At 45.6% G+C, this 21,804-nt stretch overlaps 2 protein-coding genes across 2 annotated transcripts in view; both read right to left on the bottom strand.

The window, feature by feature from the left end:
- Nucleotides 1–21,804, bottom strand: part of LOC144805857 (uncharacterized) — a 303,652-nt gene that overhangs the window by 70,752 nt on the left and 211,096 nt on the right. The gene's annotated exons all lie outside the window — the stretch shown is intronic.
- Nucleotides 1–21,804, bottom strand: part of LOC144805858 (uncharacterized) — a 2,350,900-nt gene that overhangs the window by 2,289,715 nt on the left and 39,381 nt on the right. The window lies entirely within an intron of this gene.

Below are 21,804 nucleotides of genomic sequence, written 5' to 3'. Positions count from 1 at the left end.
TCCTTATATTTGATCCGGTTTTATATCCTCGAACAAGACTGAATTGTAGGTTCTAATTAGGTTTTGAGTTTCTGGTTTGAGAGCACAACTGTCTCCTAAAATATTAAGATAGTGGCCTCTTCCAGGCTTTGTTGTTTTGTTTACAGTAACCACCATCCTCTCTCAACAAAGATTCACTGACAAAAAATAAAGCAATTTATCTTTGAAACAACTAATTCCTAAGATAGAGATATCAAGTATGAACCAGAAATTTCTCACAGTTTGCAGTGTATCATAAAAATGAGTGGGTGTTACTGGTCTGAGGAACAGGGGAGGGGCATTTCACTACTCGAAAATATTCTACTCCTTCACATAGGCCCCTATATCATAGTTAGGGCTCCCGGTTTTATGGTATTTATTTTTTTGCCATTTTTTCTTTATTTATCCACATTTAATTTTGCCACAAGCAAAAGACGACCCTACAGTTAGTATTTTTCCACATTTATTTAAATTGACAATTTTATTAGTTTTCTAGTACAATATAGTATATATTTAGGGCTCCAGGTTTTATGGTATTTATTTTTTGAACATTTCCGTCTGTATTTATCCATATTTATTTCTTCATCATTTTATCTATATTTATCCACATTTATTTTTGCCGCAAACAAAAGAAAATGCTGCAGCTAGTATTTTTTCACATGTATTTAAATAGACACTGCACACTTTCTCTCAGTTGTTATAGGTTTAGATATATTTATATATACCTAAAATCAAATAAACACAATATATTCATCTGAAAACTTTGCAAAATAATTTAAAGAGAACATAGGCCTAAACAGACCTTGAGTAACTTCCATTAAGACAACTTTACTGTGGGTCTGTATACTAGGGACCAGAGGGAGGATAGAACTAGCTTTTTGTAAACAGCTTTAAATCCTGTCAACTTGTTACATTTTCTGTGCATTCAAAGACAGAGGTCAAATGACAAGCTGTGTCTATGAAGAAGCAACCCATTCTTCTTTCTCATTGCAGAATAACTTGTCTGGGATTATTTAGACCTACATAAGAATTCTTTTGGCAGATTTTTCTACTATATTGTTTTTCCAGTGTACACTATTTATGCCTTGCTAAAACGCAAGGTGACTGTTCATATTTTTGAGGGCAAGTGTGAGTGAAATGCTTTTTTTCAAAATCGGAAATATTCTTCCCCTGGAGCAAACACATGGAACTGGCCCTGGAGGTCTTGCAGTGCTTTACCCGAGCACCAGTTAAATGTACGTGTTTATATGCATTGTTTACAGGAATGTGGAAATTAAGTGATATTCCCAGAATCACATGAAGGTTTTCGGATGCAGCATCCTAGATCACTCAATGAAAGTATTTAAATTGATTAACTGGCCTAAAGTGTTACACCCTGCAACAAAAGGGCCACAAAATTGCGTACACAATAAAGCTATGTACTGCTCGCCCTCCCCCTTCCCCTCTGAAGCAAACCTAAAGACAAGGGGATGCTGAAAGCGCCGACCAAGGTAAAGTACTGCACATTCAATAGAGGAAGGCACTCAGAGGCAGGAGCAACCGGCTCTAACACTGCCCAGCTCACCTGAATACCGCGAAGCACTCTCAGATTACGAGACCTAGCACACATCCAGAAGTGACACGGGGAGAGCATGCTGGATGGGGATGACTACCCCAGGCTGCTCCCAGGGGTCTTGATGAATGACCTGCAAAAGGAGAGTGCCAAAGGCGTCTTCCCTCTTAGTAGGACGCCTTTCATATGCAGAAAGATGGCTGCCACATTTCCCTTGGCATTAGATTAGGCAACCCTGGGGTGAAACACTGCCCGGGCTCAACTGAATGAAGTACTCTCAGACTACGAGACGTAGCACACGCTGAGTGCAGCTGCATTCCTCTGTGCACTAGACTAGACAATCTTGGGCTGAAGCACTTTGTCGAAATCTTGTTTGTTAGTATTTTTCCGTTTATATTTATAAATACAGACAAAGGAAAAAAGTTTTCCGTCTGCATTTATATGTGAAAATCCGTTTAAACGGAAAACCGGGAGCCTTATATATATTGTACTAGAAAACAAATACCAAGCATTGGCATAGCCAATAGGTCTCACCTTTGGGAACTTATAAGTATTTAGATATGCAGCACAATATCCTTGGTGCAACAACATCAACTGTTGCATGGATAAACACTTATAGGTCCCAAAGGCGAGACCTATTGGGTATACCAATGCTTGTTAAGGTTTATGGTTTGATAATGGGGCCACTTTTATGTTGGTGCCAAGATAGGAAGGAAGTGCACGTGAAAGCGGCTCATACATGAATAAATGGGACGGTGCCAGCGCTGGCATCAGGCTATCGTTCTGTGCCAGTCCTCGCTGCCACTTACTAATTGTAACCGCTACAGCCTGTGATGCCCACAATGCTACAGACCTAGAGTACCAGCAGGCTAAGGGGTCCCTGCTCTCAGCAGCAGCGGTCCCTCCATTTAGTTAGTGCAGGCTGTGATGCCAACTTAAAAGGGGCTCTAAATCCGAGACAAAAATAAAATTAAAACAAATACAAAGTGGTTGGGGTACCTATTGCATGGACTGGGCAGTCAGGTAGGCAGTGTAACCAGGCCCACTATAGACATTTGGGTACTTCAGAGGGAACCAGGCAGCCAGGGGCTCCTCTGGAGAGTTCAGTTACTGGAATAGTACGGGTGCCTATGAGATGGTAGTGTGGCCAGACCCAGTGCTGTGAGACAGCCAGAAGTGTCAGGTGGCAGTCATGTGGAAAGTACATAAAAGCTACAGTGGATGAGACATCGCTTCAGTCCTTGAGATGTCTGTCTTCCTGACAGACTCGAGGTTCTGACGGCACCCAAAAGGCGTGCGACGAGCTCCCGCACTGTAACGAAACATGCTGCCTCTCCCCGGAGATTAGTCCCTTCTCTCTGTCTATTCTCATGGAACCCTGTCTCGCCTATTGAATGTATGAAGGATAATTTCAAATAATAAAGCGCCATTATGCTGGTGTGCCAATTCTCTATGCAGCATGACAATTGCGTTCATCAAATAACAATGTTTTCCCCAAAAAAACCTGAACGCAGACATGCCCCAGAGCAAACACAAATAAATTGTGTTTTCTATCAAACTGTTTCAAAGATTGAGAGAAACTGATTCTGAAGAAAAATTATTTGTGTTGCGGGTCTCGCTATTAGAATATCAAAACCACAAAGGCAGTCACTATGGAAATCGCTGAGAAACAATTGATCTAAAGGGCATTCGCAATTTAGCTCTACCTGGCGGGTCTGATATCTGCGTATGCGAGAAGGGAGAGTGTCGAGGTGAGATTTAATAGTCCTTAGTCTTGAAAGAAAGCCACCATTATGCCACTGTACCAATTTTTGTATATTGCAAAAAGGTTTTTTATAGTTGTCAGTGCGACGGAACAGCCTTGAAAAGGGAGCAATTTTAGGTTGCTGAAAAACAAAAAAATCTTTAAGCTGCTGTTTGCCTCGGGAAGGAGAAGTTTGGTCTAAAGACGAGAAATGATGGCTTTGGACCATCGGAAAGTATGTTCAAATCTCGGCCTTGACCCAACATCATGTGATTCTGGGCAAATCATTTAATTTCCTTGTGACAAAAAAGTGACATAGTCTGGTTATTTTGTAAAGCTGTCTTATACCTGTGGGCCAGGTTTGCCCTATAAAGAAATCACATGTTAAGAATAGTTGCCAAATGCTTTCTGGGAGATGCAGTTTGGGTTCATCCTAGTGCTCTCGTCGAACTACAGTGATGCGAGAGTATGGCAGGAGGCATGGTGTCTTTAAACCCTCCCCCTCCCGCTACCAGCCTAGGGGGCGCAGGTACTTCAGCAGATCGGAGGGGCTGCTCTAATTGTTATTCACCAGTCTGTGAAGGTAGCCTGGAAATGTGACCACTGCTTGGTGCATTTCCAGCCAGCCTTTCACACCTCATTTACGCAGGGGCGTAACACAGGCCCCAGCAGCCCCCGTAGTGCGGGGGCCCTAAGCTCCAGAGGGCCCCCTCGGCACTGCACTATACCAAGAGAGCTCCTGTTTGAGCCTGGAGGGGGCCCCTCTGCATGCCGTGCAGGGAGGCCCCCTCAATTTTTGTTACGCCAGTGCATTTACGGTGATGGGAGGGGAGGAGCAGGAGCAAATCACAAGCCCTGTAGCCAGCGGCGCAACTAGAGCCACATTTAGTGGGGGTGGGGGGCTGGAAAAATATTTTGGGTCTCCCAGCAATAGTTAGATTGGAGATACAAAGGCTCTAGACGTAGTGACAAAACAACAAAGCCTCATTAACAAGCTGGAGGTCTTTAAAAGACCTGTGAAGTACTCGGTGCGGCTCTGTGTGTGCCCGGGAAGCTGTCTCAGCCCAGGCAACCACACACGAGGGGGGGCCTGTCTGCAGCTGAGGGATGGGGCAAGTCACCTTGGCTGGAGCACGTCCCTCAGCTGCAGACGTATCGGTTCAAAATTGTAGTAATGAATTGCAAACATCACAAGATAAACTATATGAACCACAATGCCCCAGGAACTAAATCATGTGACTAACATGAAGTAATCATTGGTTTAAATACAGGAAGTACTTTGGGGGCGGCACTGTGATAAAGTTCTAGGTTAGAACGAAACGCGTTGGTGTTTGTTTGTTACGGAAAAACCTAATAAAATCTGAGATTTACCAAGAAGTTTGCTGTGGTGCGATCCGTTGCTTTTCATCAGGAAAGTGTGGAGAATATAGAGCGGGTTGCTCACCCGCGGGACACCGCACGGCTGTATGCAGCGCCTAGCCGCGAAATTGAGCAAAACGTGAAGAAAAAAAAATATATATATATATTTGTTTTTTGATAAAGTATCACGTTTCATGTGAGGGGCAAGTCAGTAAAGCCGCACATTTTGAAAAGAAGACACATGGGCTCCATTAGCATCATGCCATGCTGGGAGAAACAAATCGTACAATGTTTCAAAAATGAAGTTGGGTGAGACACACGCAACAAAAGAAAAGTCGAGCGGCCGCCATTATTAAAGTCCACGCAGAGTATGCTGCATTGCAAAAAGTCATTACATTGCGGGTGACCGTGTCGTGCCTACAACAACAGGTTGGGGAAAGTCTTTTAGGGAAATAGTGCTCCAGATTGTAAATACAACATACAGTGCAGCAACACATGTAAGGGGGCAGTCACAATGGGAGGTTACAAGATGAGAAAAGGTGGCTCTATGGGAGTACTAATCCTATTATTTATAAATTTTATATAGCGTAAGTTAGACGAAAAGGTATCAGAGCGCTTTACATGAAAAGAAATATCATATTGCAGCTTTACATAGGATACATAAAATGAGAAATAAAATAACGTACTTCTGCGTAGGATGCTATACACTTAGATTAACGAGCAAGGATGAATTGAGATAAAGAGAAAAAGGCAAAAAAAGGTGTGTTTACAGTGAGCGGACTAATTAGAACAGCATAAATTATAGAAGTGAATGACATACTTTATCACTGAAACAATCAAATAACTAACTATCCCAAACCGTCGCGTAATGGAGAGAATGAGCTATTGGAGCCTAGTTTAGTTGGCGTGTGTGGTAAGGTATTTGTTGAGGAGGAGTTTCAGGTTCCCTTTGAAGCAGGAGAAGGAGCAGTGGCATCAGAGGTCAATCAATCAATCAAAGACATTTATAGAGCGCACTACCTACCCGTAGGGTCTCGAGGCGCTTGGGGGGGGGGGGGGGGAGGTGCCGCTACTGCTCGAACAGCCAGGTCTTGAGCTTCTTCCTGAAGGAGAGGTGGTCTTGGGTCAGGCGCAGGTCGGCCGGGAGGGAGTTCCAGGTCTTGGCGGCCAGGTAGGAGAAGGACCTTCCTCCTGTGGTGGCTCTGCGGATGCGTGGGACGGCGGCGAGGGCGTGGCTGGCAGATCGGAGGTGGCGTTTGGGAGCGTAGAAGTTGATGCGGCTGTTGAGGTAGCTCGGGCCTTGATCGTGGAGAGCTTTGTGTGCGTGGGTAAGGAGGCGGAAGGTGATTCTCTTGTTGACCGGGAGCCAGTGTAGGTCTCTTAGGTGTCCGGAGATGTGGCTGTGTCGTGGGATGTCGAGGATGAGTCTGGCTGAGGCGTTCTGGATGCGCTGGAGTCTCTTCTGGATTTTGGCGGTGGTTCCGGCGTAGAGTGCGTTGCCGTAGTCCAGTCGGCTGGTGACGAGGGCCTGGGTGACGGTCTTCCTGGTCTCTGAGGGGATCCACCAGAAGATCTTCCGCAGCATGCGCAGGATGTCGAAGCACGACGAGGAGACGGCGTTGACTTGCCTGGTCATGGAGAGGGAGGAGTCCAGGATGAACCCCAGGTTGCGTGCGTGGTCCTTCGGTTTGGGTGCGGTGCCCAGGGGGGGGGGGCCACCAGGAGTCGTCCCAGGCGGAGGGCGAGGAGCCCAGGATGAGGACCTCCGTGTTATCTGAGTTCATTTTCAGGCGGCTCGTCGTCATCCACTCGGCTACCTCTTTCATCCCTACGTGCAGGTTGGCTCTGGCGGCGGCGGGGTCGTTGGTCAGGGAGAGGATCAGCTGGGTGTCGTCGGCGTAGGAGATTATGTTGAGATTGTGTTGGCGTGTGATGGCCACGAGGGGGCTCATGTAGACGTTGAAGAGAGTAGGGCTCAGCGAGGATCCTTGAGGGACGCCGCAGATGACTTCGGTGGCCTCTGACTTGTACGGTGGTAGGCGGACTCTTTGTGTTCTTCCGTCGAGGAAGGAGACGATCCATTCTAGTGCCTTCTCCTGGATTCCGACGTTGCTGAGGCGCTGCACTAGGGTGCGGTGGCAGACGGTGTTGAAGGCCGCGGAGAGGTCTAGGAGGATGAGGGCCGCTGTTTCTCCCTTGTCCATCAGGGCTCGGATGTCGTCAGTGGCGGCGATGAGGGCTGTCTCGGTGCTGTGGTTGGCATGGAATCCGGACTGTGATGGGTCGAGGGATCCATTCGTCTCGAGGAAGGCGGCCAGTTGTTTGTTGACGGTCTTTTCGATGACTTTGGCTGGAAACGGGAGTAGAGAGATGGGGCGGTAATTCTTGAGTTCGGTGGGGTCAGCTGTAGGTTTCTTGAGTAGAGCGCTTGAGTAGAGCGCTGAGTTCGGCGTGCTTCCAGCTCTCGGGGAAGGTGGCGGTGTCGAATGAGGTGTTGATGATGTCCCGCAGGTGGGGTGCGATGACAGCGTCGGCTTTGTTGAAGACGTGGTGAGGGCAGGGGTCGGTCGGAGATCCGGAGTGGACGGAGTTCATCATGTGGACGGTGTCTTCGGTGTTGACCGGGGTCCAGGCGCGGAGGGTGTTGGTGGGTGGCGTTGCTGCGGTCGTAGCGTGCGTCGGTTGGGTGCTGAAGCTGTTGTGTAGGTCTCTAGGGAGTGTGTTCCATATACTGAGTGAATTCTATTGACCAATGAAAAGCCACCATTTACAAATGACAGTAACATGAGACAATTGAAAAAATGGGCAGAAAGTGGGAGGAGCTACACTCCCATATCCTGAATACAGCATGTCTCAAAGGGATAGCACAAGCGCTACCCAGGCGAGACGTAATACGGCCCTTGAATAGGAATGAAAGCCCTTGGTAGCCTAATGTTATCTAAATCTGGAGGCTAGTCAAATGTAGAAAGCATGTTAGACTCACTTCCCAGCCGGGATGAGATGAAAACTGTAGATCAATGTTTTGTCCACGGGGCAAGGTAACCTAATTGGGAAAATTAATTAAATTAGGATCGCTATACAAGATATAGTGCCAAAGTTCATAATGCCATCTTTGATGCAATCTTTCCTAGCTTTTCAGTGCAGGACAGTAGAAAAACGAATTTGCCGGGAGTTGCGCTGAGTGTGGCACTTCTTTACGATCCCAAAGGGATTCTATAAGGACAGTATCCACTTGTCCTTGCTAAAATTTACATTTTGTTACAATCAGTCAGGGAACAAAGGGCCAGATGTAGGTGGTCCTTTACCGGTCGGTAAACCCGAAATTCAGTCACTTTCAGGTTTACCGACCAGTATTGAGCCATTTGAAATGTAGGGGAGATACCGAATCGGTATTTACCGATTCAGTATTTACCGAATCATCATTTACCGATTAGGTATTTACAGAATCGGTAAATGATATGTAGGAAGCACTTTGAAGAGTGCTTCAGTGCTTTAAGGATTCGTTATTTACCACCAACTATTAGTTGATGGTAAATAACGAATACCTCTGTAAATGCAAATCTGTGCATTTACACCAGTGCAATATGGCAGCCATACATGCCCTTAGGCCATGTATGGCTGCCCTTAGGCCATGTATGTGTGCCACATGTGCACACAAGCACTATTCAGGGGTGCAACAGGGTGTCAATGTGACACCCTGCCACACTTGAATGTTTCCCTATTTTACTGCATCGGTTTTTACCGATTCGGTAATTGGGGGCCCTTGTAAACGCAGAAAGAACATTGGATCACAGTCATCTTCAGCAGTCCACCCAGTAGTGCCTAACCTGGATGCTATTCCCATAGGAATGAATGGCAATTACCGAATCTGAAAATACCAATTCGGTAAATACCGAATCTTAACGATTCGGTAATTTTTACCGAATATTTACCTACATAGCATTTACCGATTCTAAAATACCGAATCGGTAAAATTCTGTATTTTAGAATCGGTAAATACTATTTACCTACATCTCGCCCTTAGAGTCTAATAACTTAAAGTATAAGTAAAAGATTCATATATTCATTTGAAGTTGTAAAACTCCACGTTCGATTTCTGAAGAACGAAAAAAATCATTGTGGCTTCTCTCTGCGCTTCTGGTTAACGAAATACGGCAAAGAAGACCTACAACATAAGCGGGATGCAGCTGGCAGCCCCAGCGTGTACATGCACGTTTTTACAGTGTTTAAAGATGGCCAATCAGTTGGGTGGCGGTTTAGCTGCCGCTTGCTGTATGGTACAAGTGGGATGATACGAAGTATGCATCTCAGACTACCCAAGGTTACAGTCCTGTTTTTCAATCACAAACTTACCTCAAATGTTTAGTTTGATTTAAGTTATTCCTGTAACTGTTAAAAACAAAGAGATAGATCTTGAGAACACAATTTGTCACAAGGTGAGGCTGAAAAACAAATCTCCTGGTTTTCTAGATTCCATCTTGTTTGTTACACAACGTGGATGTCACGGTCTGTGATGGTGAGACCGGGACTGTTCTTATCAAGGAAATGCCACGGAGTGCGAGCTGCCCAGACCTTTAATAGAGAGTTCTCAACCACAATATTTTGGCAAAGAGGTCAAGCCAGGAATAAATGGGTGAGGTTTGTGGCTGCCCAACTCTGTGAACTAAACACCTTGTTGCAGGGTTCACAAGGATTTTTTAAAGCACTCTGTACTTTAACAGAGCCCGTTACCAAACACTCAAAGTGTTTACAGATAATAGACTAAAGGAATAAGGATATAGTGATGCCTAAGAATATATTTCATACCAATCAAGTTACAGCCTGTGTAAACTTGGCTCCCCAAATGCAGCAATAGCAGGCAGAAAAGGCATACTTTAAGATCCATTACTGTCTAATCTATGTTTCTTCTAAACATTAGGGGATTCAACAAAATGTATCCGGTTTTATAAAACAAAAAAAAACATAAAAGTCATACATATGAAGTTTTTTTGCAGCATGGTGCTGGGGTTCTGGACAAGGAGATGGAATTGGCTATTAGACGATTATCTCGCTCACCTTCCCACCCTTCCCTAGTGGTTTCGTCTGCTGCTCCATATGCCGGTTCCCATTCTCAGCCTCAGTCCCCTCAAGTAGGCTTGGTGAACATACCTCAAGATATGCCTCAAAACCAGGCTGTGGGTATTAACCCTCCTTACACCAGTTGTTGTCACGCGGGTCGGTGCCCAGTCGCCAATTTTTAGGTCAGCCCCTGACATGACCCCTGGCAATGGGTTGGGCCCAGGAGGCGCTAAAAGGAAGCGTTCCCCGGTTGGGGGCCCTTGTAAACGCAAAAAGAACATTGGATCACAGTCATCTTCAGCAGTCCACCCAGTAGTGCCTAACCTGGATGCTATTCAGTTAGACATGCTCAAAGCCGCCTTACTGTCAGCACTTGGAACTAAATTGGACCACATCCTACTACAACTTTCTGCACTGGAAAGCAACCTGTCTGCACTGATCGCCTCCTTGCAAGGGGACCATGTCCTTCTCTCCACAAGTATCCCTCCTACAAGGCCTATGATCTCAACCACCATTCCCAGTCCAAGTGGTAGTGGCACGGGGGTAGGAGACAGAGCAGTGTATCACAAAGCAGCCTAGTCACATGGTAGGAGATACAACGCCACCTATTATGCCCAGAACTGACCCTAAAGACCGTCCAGCCAACCGGAGGGGGGCAGGGGTCGCCCTGAACTCAGTATCTTTTCAGTGTCTGCAATCTCAGGGTTTCAAAGTGGGTGGATTGTACAGTTCCAATGATAGGTGGGAATGCTGGAAGCCATGCCCCCGGGGACTAGAATAACTATTCTCCTAGTTTGGGATCGGTTCATCTCCTACCTGAGTCCACTCCGCTTGTTGTGGTGTTATCTAGAGTACCATGCCTCAACCCCGGGACCAAGGAAGACTTTTACCAGCTGAACAATAAGGTGGTGCACTGGCTCAATTCCAACACTGACCCTGGGCTTAGGGTGGAAAACCAAATTTTCATGGTGCGCTGTACACAGTGGGTTGGTAGCGCCAAGAAATCCGGGCTAGGGGACTGCATTATCATCAATTTTAACAATCCAGTTATGGTAAGCCGCATCTTAAGCACGGTTGCCCAGTCTAACTACAGGTGTTGAAACTGAGCAATCTTGACACTTCTACAGACCCAATTATTACCAACTACGGTCCCAGCTTGAGCTGCTCCAAGATGTGGGCCATAGGGGTCGTGCAGAGGGGATTACAGGGGTAAGCACAACAAATAAACTAAACTAAACTCTGAGCTCATAGGAAGATTGCGATTGACGATGGGTGGGTCCCTCTGACCCTGTGGCACCCACATCCCAGGGAAATATATCGCCCTCGGAACAGGTATCGAGTGTGAATGGAGGGTATACATTTCTTTCTTGGAATATCGCGGGGCTGGAGAGTAAGATCGAGAACACCGAATGGTTGGCCCTTGTTAAGAGCTTTGATGTGATATGCCTCCAGGAAACTTGGGCTGTAGACAATGATTATCACCAGGATGGGTATTAAACCCTCTTCATTCCAGCTACCCTGTCCAGGTCAGGGAGAGCCAAGAGGAGCTTATCACCTTTGTTATGTTATGTTATGTTACGGAATCTTGTATAGCGCATGGCTACCCCAGCAACGGGGCGTCCCAGCGTTTGCAGACAGACCTGACACTAGTGCGACAGAGGATGTGCTAGATGGACGCGAACAACCAAGTTTTTGGATTAGCAGATGGTTTGAAGTGGCTCGAGCTTTTAGGGGGATGGAGTTACAAAGCTTAGGGGCCAAGTACCTAAAGGAGCGGCCGCCGGCTCTGCTCCTCCGAATCTTGATGGTACGTGCTAAGGAAAGATCCGCTGAGCGGAGTGCGCGTGTAGGGATATAAAAGGAACATAGTCCTTGAAGAGTTTGGGGGCCAGCGCTATACAAGATTTTGTGGGTAAGACAGAGGGTCTTGAATTGTAAGCGTTGCTTTATAGGTAACTAGTGTAGACGCCGTAGAAAAGGGGATGTATGACAGGTTTTGGGTAGAGCAAACAGAACACGGGCAGCAGCGTTTTGTGCTCTTTGCATCCTGTTAATTGTAGTCGTGTTAGAGCCTAACATGAGGGAGTTGCAGTAGACTAGATGGGAAAGGACTGACGCCTGGACTATGAGCTGGCGGGTGGGGGGCTCAAAAAACCCCAGAATGGGTCTGAGAGAACGCAGAAGCCCGTAGCAGGTGCCCGCCACTTTTTTGGCATGGGATTCCAGATTGAGCGAGTTATCAAGCATCACTCCTAGATTTTTTACTAGCTCCTTAGGTATAGGAGCTAGTCCCAATGCAGGAGGCCACCAATGCTCATCCCATGTCTGCGTGCCATTGCCAATCAGGAGTATCTCTGTTTTGGAGGAGTTTAATTGAAGACAGTTGTTAGATAGCCACCTAGATATGGCCAGAATGTCTTCTTGGAACTACATTTGGTCTAACACATTGTTATTAGAGAAATTAAAAATTAGTTGTGTATCGTCCGCATATGATATTAGTTGAATCTTACGTTCCCGGGCCATCACGGCCAGGGGGCGGACGTACACATTAAACCATGTGGGACTGAGCGCAGACCCCTGAGGCACCCCACATTCAAGAGGGAGTCTGCTGGATGAGTACGGAGGGGTGTGCACCTGGAAGGAACGGTCAGATAGGAATGACGCGAACCAATCCAGGGCCGTTTCCCTGACTCCAATCTCTCACAGTCTCTCAAGCAGTATCTTGTGGGAGACCGTGTCAAAAGCCGCACTCAAGTCCAGCAGAATCAAAATAGAGGTTGCGCCCATATCCAATGAAGCTCTTAGATGTTCAGTAACTGTTAGCAAGGCAGACTCCGTGCTGTGGTTCGCACGGAAACCGTTTTGGGATTCATCTAGGATCCCATTGGACTCTAAGTAGGCAGTCAGAGTGAGATTGACATGCGCTTCTGCCATTTTTGCAAGGTAGGGAAGCAGTGAAATGGGCCGGAAGCTATCAGGCTGAGAGGGATCGAGTGATGGTTTCTTCAAAAGGGGCACTACTTTGGCATGCTTCCACAATTTAGGGATGGAGGCTAGCTGAAGTGACTTATTAATCAGCACCCGGCCTTCCTGCAAGGAAGCTGTCCTTGGCATCTCCGCTACCTGTAGGAAAGTGGGTTTCTGTTGCAGTAACACCCCACTTTCTGCCAGACTACTGATGCACTTTTTCTTTGTGTACCCCGGGTCCCTGCCAATTAGGTTCCCAGGGCCTCAGTTCTTGCCCCAAAACTAACCCAATTGACATCTCTGGCTACATGTCAGCCCCTGGAAAATGGTACCACAGGTCTCCAGGGCACTGTGACAGAGAACGCCTCTAATGGCTGCAGCACTTATTGTGCCACCCTTAGAGGCTCTGTACCCTGACACTCACACACTGCCTTTGCAGGCTGCGTGTCATGATGCAGAACAAAGTGAAGAGTCGACATGGCACCAATCCTTGTGTGCCATGCCCACAAACCACTGCCCTGTCATACCTAAGTCACCCCTCCAGCTGGGTGCCCTATGCCAGTGGTGAGGGTACAGGTGCATGAGCCCTGTACCCCTACAGTGCCCAAGTCTATTCCCGGGCACTTAAAGTGCAGTGCTGCCATTAAGAGTATATGGTACTGGGAGTTTGTCATTACGAACTCCACAGCACCATAATGTCTACACTGAAGACTGGGAAGTTTGGTATCAAACTTCTCAGCACATTAAACCCACACTGATGCCAGACTGGGATTTAATGTAAAATGCACAACAGAGGACATCTTAGAGATGCCCCTTGAAACTCGACCAACTCCTAGTGACCTGACTGATTGGCTGCTTAGGCTGCCACCACCAGACATGTTTCTGGACCCCTGGGTCGAGAGCTTGATGCTCTCGGGGACCTGAAACAATGCACATCCTGGGATGAGGTGCCATGCCTCCACCCCCAGGATGGGCAGGGTTCATGAAGGGGAAGCTTCAAAGGCATGCCATGCAGCCTTTGTGAGCCTCTCCAGACCATTTGCCACTTTCAGCAACTGTTCCCCACTGGTTCTACCCCCCACTTTGGGCGGGAGAACCCGCAGGAAAAACAAGTGAGGAAGAGAGGTGTGCCACCTCTGCCAACTCCACCCCTAAGGTGGGGAGGCGAGGTGAATCACTACCTCGAGTGCCTGCCATCTTGAGGATGGGGGACCCAGCCAACCAGGGACAGGCTTCAGCCCCACTCCCACTGGAGAGTGGCAGAATCGGGGTGTACCCACCCCAGGGGAATGGACCCATTAGTCCCTGCCCTTTACCTACCTTTAATGCCCCTAAATTTCGTATTTAGGGGCACCCTGAACCTTCCTTCCTCAGATCCAGCAACAACAAGAAAAGAAGAGAAGAAGGACGAGAATCTGCACAGAGCTAATAAGAGGACGACGCCCACTGACTTGGCCCAAGCTCTACAGGCCTGTCTCCCCTAGAACCTGCTCCTGCGAAACCCCGGCGTGTCCAGTAGCCAGCTACCTCACAAACCTCGGAGGACCTGCCTTCACTTTCAAGACTGTTTCTCTTGTGAACACCGGACATGTTTAAACTGCAGCTTCTGGTGCCAGCCACAAACCGAGAATCCAGACCACTGTGCACCTGCCGAACCTGGCACGAGCTTGAGTGAAACAACACCACGAGATGGTCCCCCCGGCAATCCTGACTAGAGATCCAGCGACCCCTGACCTGTCTCAAGCCTCCAGACGACGCCTGCAGCCTCAATCCAGAGGTCCCCCCTACCGCGACCAGAGCAGGTAAGAAAAACTGATGTTGAAAGGGCCCCCTGCACTCCACGCCCCACGGCCTTGTGTGCCCAACCAACCCTCAACATCCCAACTTACCCCTCGAAGTGGTGGTCGCTCCTCGAAGATCCTCGTCCCCGAGCCTGCAGTGTTTTGTTTGTCCCGAGAATTTCCATTGAAATCAACAGGGCACCCGACCTCAAAACAGCCCCCTGTGCCCGGCCGCCCTAGTGCCGCGGAGGGTCCACCTTTGGTCCCCAACTTGCCCTGAGCAAAACCCTAAGAGCTTTACTCCCACAATCCTGTGGCCTGCTTGCCAACCGCACAAACCGGTGCTCCCCTATCCTCCATAGGATAACATTGGGCCTCAACATTCTGCACCCCGCTGTCCTAGTGCCGCTGAAGGTGTAACAACAGTGCATCATTGACCCTGGGCGACCCCTGAGTCTAACCCTAGAACCTGAACACCCACAGTTGATTACTTACCTGAAAACCGTTATTCTGTTTTCCCTACATAGGATAACATGGACACTTTTTCTCCAAAATGTTATTAAGTGTGGAGTTTTGAAACCTCAAAATAGTCTTTAAAAATTGCACTAATAACCAAAACATGTTTACTTACCTGTTTCTAGGGAATGCCCCAGTGCTGAATCTAGGTATCCAGCATTGAGTTAGAAAAGTAATGCAACAAGTAACTTACCTGCAATTTATTGTAGAAGACCATTCATTACAATGTGCTGCTCCAAAAAGTTTCCAAGTGTGGTGTTTTGAAAACTGAAAATATTCTTTAAAAATCATGTGAATAACCAAAACGTAATTACTTACCTGTTTCGAGGAAATGTCCCAGTTCTGAATCTAGGTATCCAGCACTGAGTTAGAAAAGTAACGTAAAAAGTAACTTACCTGCAATTTACTGAAAAAGCCTATTCATTTCAATGTACTTTATTTGCTAAGTGTTAGATACTACTGCTCCCCTGTAATTCAAACAAAGTACAATTTCTACTGCATATTTGAACTGTGTTCATACTGTTATTGTTATTGTTATTTTTGATTTGTAACGCGCTCAATCACCTGCAGGCCTCTAAGCGCTCGGAAATCGATGGTACTAACAACAACTTTAGCAATACAGAGAGGCATCCACTAGCCTAGATGGCACTCAAGGACCTCCTAAACAGCAGCGTTTTCAACCCCTTTCTAAAGCGTAGGAGGTTCTCTTCCCTGCGCAGTGGCTCAGGTAGTGTGTTCCATAGCTGAGGAACCAGCACCGAGAAGGCTCTTCCACCCTTGGTGACAAGTTTGTACCGAGGGCAGACCAATAATTGAGAGTCTGAAGATCTGAGAGTTCTCCTTGGGCTGTACACCGCCACACGATCTTTGATGTATGCGGGCGCCATGCCATAGATGGCTTTGTGGGCTATACACAAACTTTTAAATTCCACTCGCTCCTTAATGGGGAGCCAATGGAGGCTCTGTAACAGGGGGGATGCTTTGGTTCGTCTTGGCAGTCTAAAAATGAGACGAGCCGCATCGTTCATCACAACCTGTAGCCTATTTGTCAGGATTTTTGGCAGGCCAAGGTAGAGGGCATTTCCATAATCTATCCTTGAGATCACGGTGGCTGCGACAATGGAGCGTAACATACAAGTAAATTATTACTGCAAAGTATTTTTATGCTTACCTGTGCCAGACTTGCATGGTTCTAGAAATAAAACAGTATTTTTTTAATACAAAAACAATTGGCCTAGAGTTCAGTTCTTGAGTATATGAATTCATTTGCTGACTGAGTGTGTACATCAAATGCTTAACACTGTCCTCTGATACTGCCTTACTGCACGACCAACCTACCACTTTAAAGAGTAAGGTTCTATCTAACTTTAACCTCTATCTACCTCTGGAGAACTTGGACTCTATACACACTGTACCTCACTTTAATGCAGTATACAGAGCCAGTTTCTTACACTACCTCACTATATGTCTCTCCCAATTCACATGTGATGTTGTTGTCCAGTGGAAAGAGCAAGCTACTTCTGGGTAAACTATTACAACGGGGGAGTTACACACCCGGATGAGGGCTATATAACTCTGCTGGGGTCTGTATTTCAGGATAGCATCTTGAAAGTTCAGAGTTTTTTTTTTTTTTTGGAAGACCTTTATTGCACTTGATACAAGTACACAGCAGCGTGCCTACAACCCATAGAGAGGGCCGGCTGCATCCAACGAGATAGAGAATAAAATGAAGCATACAATCAATGACATCTGGCATTACTGTGCGATATATGCAAAAGCAAACGATAAACCTTGCTCCAGGTACCACTTGTATCTTGTAATAGCATCATACACATTAAACGCGGTCTCATTTTGTAATTTTATATAACTAACAATACAGAACCCCAACATCCCTCCACCCAAACATCCCAGTATTCAGGTCATAGCATTGTCATATATTACAAAAGAGCATAGGTCAAGCAACGTACAATACGCATTTGATCAGGAAATCAGGTGATCAAACCTCGTGGCCCGTGATCGCCCACCCCAGCCTGTAGCACAAGTCATTGGCACACGGTTGAAAGGTCAGAGTTATCACTACATTTTTCTAACAGGGGATTTTAACACTCATGTGTGGGCACATCAGGCAAGGAGGAGTGGAAGCTATGGGCTGTGCACGACAAGCAGGCTTACACATGGAACATACTCCCCAGGGTATTGAGCTTAACTCCATCTTGCTTGAATTTGATCTGACATCTGTAATGAATAAGCTGCCTCCAGGGAAAAAAGACATTACCCCACCTTTTTGGGAGAGGGTGTGAGACCTTTATTGATTTCACATTTGTATTTACCCCCTTTTACTCACTGGTTACCGATTTTTCTGTGCAGGCGAGTGAATGTAGTGTCCATAACCCCATATGTGTCTTAACAGGCTGGACCGGAACACTTTGACACACCAAGGTGGGCGTGGGGGGGCTGGTGTCGCCCTTAAAGCGGTGGAAGCAGGAAGGAGCGTAACGTGGGGTTGTATTGTCCCACAGCTACTCCATTAGTCCCTTTTAACTCAGTCTCGCAGTGAGTTTGCCACCTGTCTTGATGATGATGCAAGTGCTCCGGAAATCATGGGTGCATTTGGATCCATGTCTACTGTCATAAGGAAGTTACTACAAGCCCCGGGTGGGGGCCGTAAGCAACCAGGTCCACGATGGTTTGACTCACGTGCTCGCACGCTTCCAGGAACCTGAGACTGGCCTTGGGTGTTAAGCACCAAGACCGGGTGGCGGTCAAAGGACTAAGAAGAGCATATAAGGCTGCTCTAGCAACTCGCAAGCCTGCCCTGAAGGAGGAGGCCTGGATCGATTTAGTGGAGGCTAGTACACTGCGTAATAGCTCAAAGTTCTGGGGCATTATTAACAGCCCATTTCTATCTGGAAATAATGCTAATGACTAGAATTACTAAATGCTCATGTCACAGAGGATGATTGGGTACATAATTTCGAGAGTATCTTCCAGTCGGATACCCCTCCAATTGAGGGGCAGGAAAGGGTGGAAGGCAAGTCAGAACTTATTTTCACCATGAAAGAGGTGAGAGGCGGTATTCTGGGTCTGTCTAAAAACAAGGCCCACGTGCCAGATGGAATCCCGCCAGATCTCTACATCGCCCACATGAAAACCTGGGTGCCTGTCCTCACAACTGTTATCAATGCTGCAGTCCAGGTTGGCCGCTCAGATTCTTGGGCTTTATATAGTCCCGGCATTTAAAAAGGGAGATCGGTACAGTACCTATTGTTTTAGGCTCATTTCTCTGTGGTGAAGGTGGTGGGCCACATGGTACTTGACACACTTGTATCTTGGGTTGATGAAAACAACTTTTTATCCGATATCCAAAACGGCTTTCGCCCAGGTCGTTCCACTGTGGAACAGTGTTTGAACCTGTACATGGTTCTGAACAAATACACTGTGGCTCGTTCCAGCCCCATATACCTAGCCTTCATGGACCAGTCCTCATTATTCCACTGGGTCAATAGGTCCAAGCTGTGGCAGTTGATGACCTCCATTGGCATTGACAGTAACATCATTTTATTTCTGAGGGATCTTCACCGTGATTCAACCACGGTTGTCCGCTATTCAAAGGACCTGAAAGTGTCCAGTCTGCTTGACATCAAGAGAGGGATGTGTCATGGGTGCATTTTAGCACCCGTTCTTTTTAACCTATATATTAATTCCTTAGCCAAGGCCCTTTTGGCCACAAATGCGGATTGTCCCCAGGTAGGCAAGCGTAGCCTACCAGTCCTTCTATACGCGGATGACGCAGTCCTCTTGGCGAGGACAGCTAGGGGCCTACAACTTCTCGTAAAGCTAAACAGTTCACTTTTAAACTCGGACTTTTGTCAATACCGAAGACCAATGTTTTCTCCTATTTGGGAGTTGTGTTTGGCGATTCCTTGAGTTGGTGCCCTTTGCTTACTTGGAAGAAAGGGGATCTAGTGAAAGCTTTTGCAGCTGTTTTTAACTTTGCTAGCAGAGTGGGAGGGAAGCCAATAGGGTCTCTTTTGCAGATATATGAAGCTGAATATATCTCAAAGGTTAGTTATGGGAGTGAGATATTGGGCCACATTGGGGTAGGGGCAGAGCAAAGTGCTGAAAACTCTTTCCTGCGATGGGCCTTTCAGTCCCACAAAGCACCCCATTTTATGTCGTGCATGAAGAGTTGGGGATGCCTTTCCTCTCAGATGTACTGACTTTCCGTCCCCTGGCTTTGTGGCTTAATATTTGGGCTAGGTAAGAAAATACAATTCGCAAAGATGTCCTATGGGAATGCCTTTCACTTGACCGTGTCTCGCGCATCCGATGGCTCCAGTATATAAGAGAAGGCCTTACCAGGGTAGGTGGGAACTATTCGCTAACCCTGAGCGCATATGTAAGAGGGACCTTTCTCTGGTCCAAGAGTGTTTTTTAAGAATGAGCCGCTGTGATAGAGAGGGAAATGAGCTGTGTTAGCCTAGTGTGCGTAAGTACATCATGTCAAAAACTGTACCAACCAATGAACCTTATCTTCTAGGGTTTAAAAGCATCCATGATCATTTTCTAGTGACCCGGTTTCAGCTCAACCTCTTCCATTACCTCTTGGCACACCCTTGCAGCTTCCACAGAGGCCAGTGCCTCATGCCCTGTGGCTGCAACGGTGTGTCTCCTCAGGACATGATGCACTTTCTAATGTTTTGTAGTTTTTATGCTGTCCCTAGAAAGTTATTGATTATTCCCATTCTCAAAAAAGCGGGTTTTAGGCAGGTGAGACCAACTCTTATCTTTTTACAACTTTTTACTGGTTGCTGTTAGACTCAGGTCAAGCTGAGATTAACTTCTGTACTGTAATTCATGCATTTTTATCTTGTGTTTTGATGAACTTAGACATATTATATTTGTCAATCTGTAACTTGGAAGATGTTTTATCATTTTATATATGACTTTTATTGTTTTCTTTTATAAAACCGAATAAGGTAGGTTGATAAAAATCACTAGGGGATACATTTTCAGGGTAGCATGGTATCCCTCACAATAACTCCAGGAGTCACAGTCCACACAATGTACATGCTTTGTTCCCCCTACTTCCAACCTTACATATACCCCCAATCATCTGCCCAAACCTCCCCCTGATGATGCCAATGTGGTCCTCCGTCATCCCGCAGACCATATTTTTGGCCCCTTTGAAAGTTCCCATACAATAAAAATGCTGCAGTTGTAAATACATATAAACTACCATTTGTTGTGTTTGAAACATTTTATTAAATAATAAAACCTAATAAACATAAGCTGATTATTAAAGCAAAACAAAACATAAGTTGCTATGCACATAAGAGACAAAATGTGTACATAAAAATCAAAATACTGTAACAAAGCAAAGTTATGTAGAGCACAATTCTTAATTTCGGGTAAACTAGAAAGTTCAACAATAGAAACGTTCATAAAGAACAGGAAATACTAATTATTTTCCTTAAGCAATAAAGTCTGCACACTAAAATACTAAGAGAAATATACTGAACAATGAACATTTCATATGGAAATAGAATTCAATTTGAATATTTTAACCTCCTCAGCCTTATTTGACTCATGATTACAACCTGACTGCTTTCTGGAAAAGAACCACCTCATGGGGTTCAAAATCACATCTTTTCCAACAATAGGATTCAAATGATAAACTTGAATTTCAATTCAAGTTATTGATTTAGGCCTTTTTGGAGATCAACAATTTTAAGTATATACAAAATCCAGATATATTTGTGAAATTGTCACCTAAACTTTAATTCAATCCACCTTCTAATTAAACACTTCCAGCACGCATCACAGGATCACTTGTTGTTATCTTCCTAATTAGTGATAATTTTTCGGATGGCAACAACAATAAATATGTTTAGAATGTTACCTCCGAAAGCAAAAACATACCATTTCTGAATCATGATGCACAATAAAATGTAGGAACAGAATGGCATCTTTTGGTGTAGCATTCATTAAGGTTTGACCAGGCTTGAAACTAGAATTCCTGAACTTTTGGACATTTAAATGTCATATTTCAAAAGAGTTCAAACAGCCAGCACGAGCTCCGCGAAAAATAGAGGATGAGTGAAAATGTGCTGATAAGTAATCTATTGATGAAAAATACAGTGTTCAGGCAATGCTTGTGGATATAATCTATTCAGATTTTAACTCCATAGTTTGTTTAATAAATTGACTGAGCATAATACTTGAAGGTCCATCTGTCAGATCAGTTCTATTACAGTTTTAGTTGCGATAACACTAATAGAGATCATTGATAAATAGGTTTTAAAAGCCATGGGTGGAATTGATCCTTGGTCTAAATCTAGATTATTGTCTGCAATAGACACCAGTACAAACAAATCAAATCTAAAAGGATTGAATATGCTTATTATAGTGGTTTAGAGTAAACCCAGAAGACACACATTGTTCCTAAAACTCAGAAGATGTATCTAAAGATTATGATTACATCCTATTTTATGTCCAGAGACTGTTTTCCTGTTTAAGTTACAACATTTGCAAATATATTTAACAAAGCATTAAAGCTGGATGTCAGAAATTCTGTCTTTAAGTATTGTGTAAGAGTTACGTGTGATGGTTTTTATTTGATCTGAAGCAACACTAACACTAAATAGGTACATGTACAGGTTATCATTCAACTAACATTATTATCAAACTTAATTTGGAGGAAATTGAGAAAAATTGCCTCATGTACCAAGGGTTTTATTGTTAAAAAAATCCACTGGTTCAGTATTTCACAGAGTTTGCAAATGCTAAACCCCTTTTAGAAATGTACT

The sequence above is a fragment of the Lissotriton helveticus genome (assembly GCF_964261635.1).
Source record: "Lissotriton helveticus chromosome 1_1 unlocalized genomic scaffold, aLisHel1.1 SUPER_1_unloc_3, whole genome shotgun sequence".
Classification (NCBI taxonomy): Eukaryota; Metazoa; Chordata; class Amphibia; order Caudata; family Salamandridae; genus Lissotriton; species Lissotriton helveticus.
This window is presented reverse-complemented; position numbering and strand designations above follow the sequence as displayed.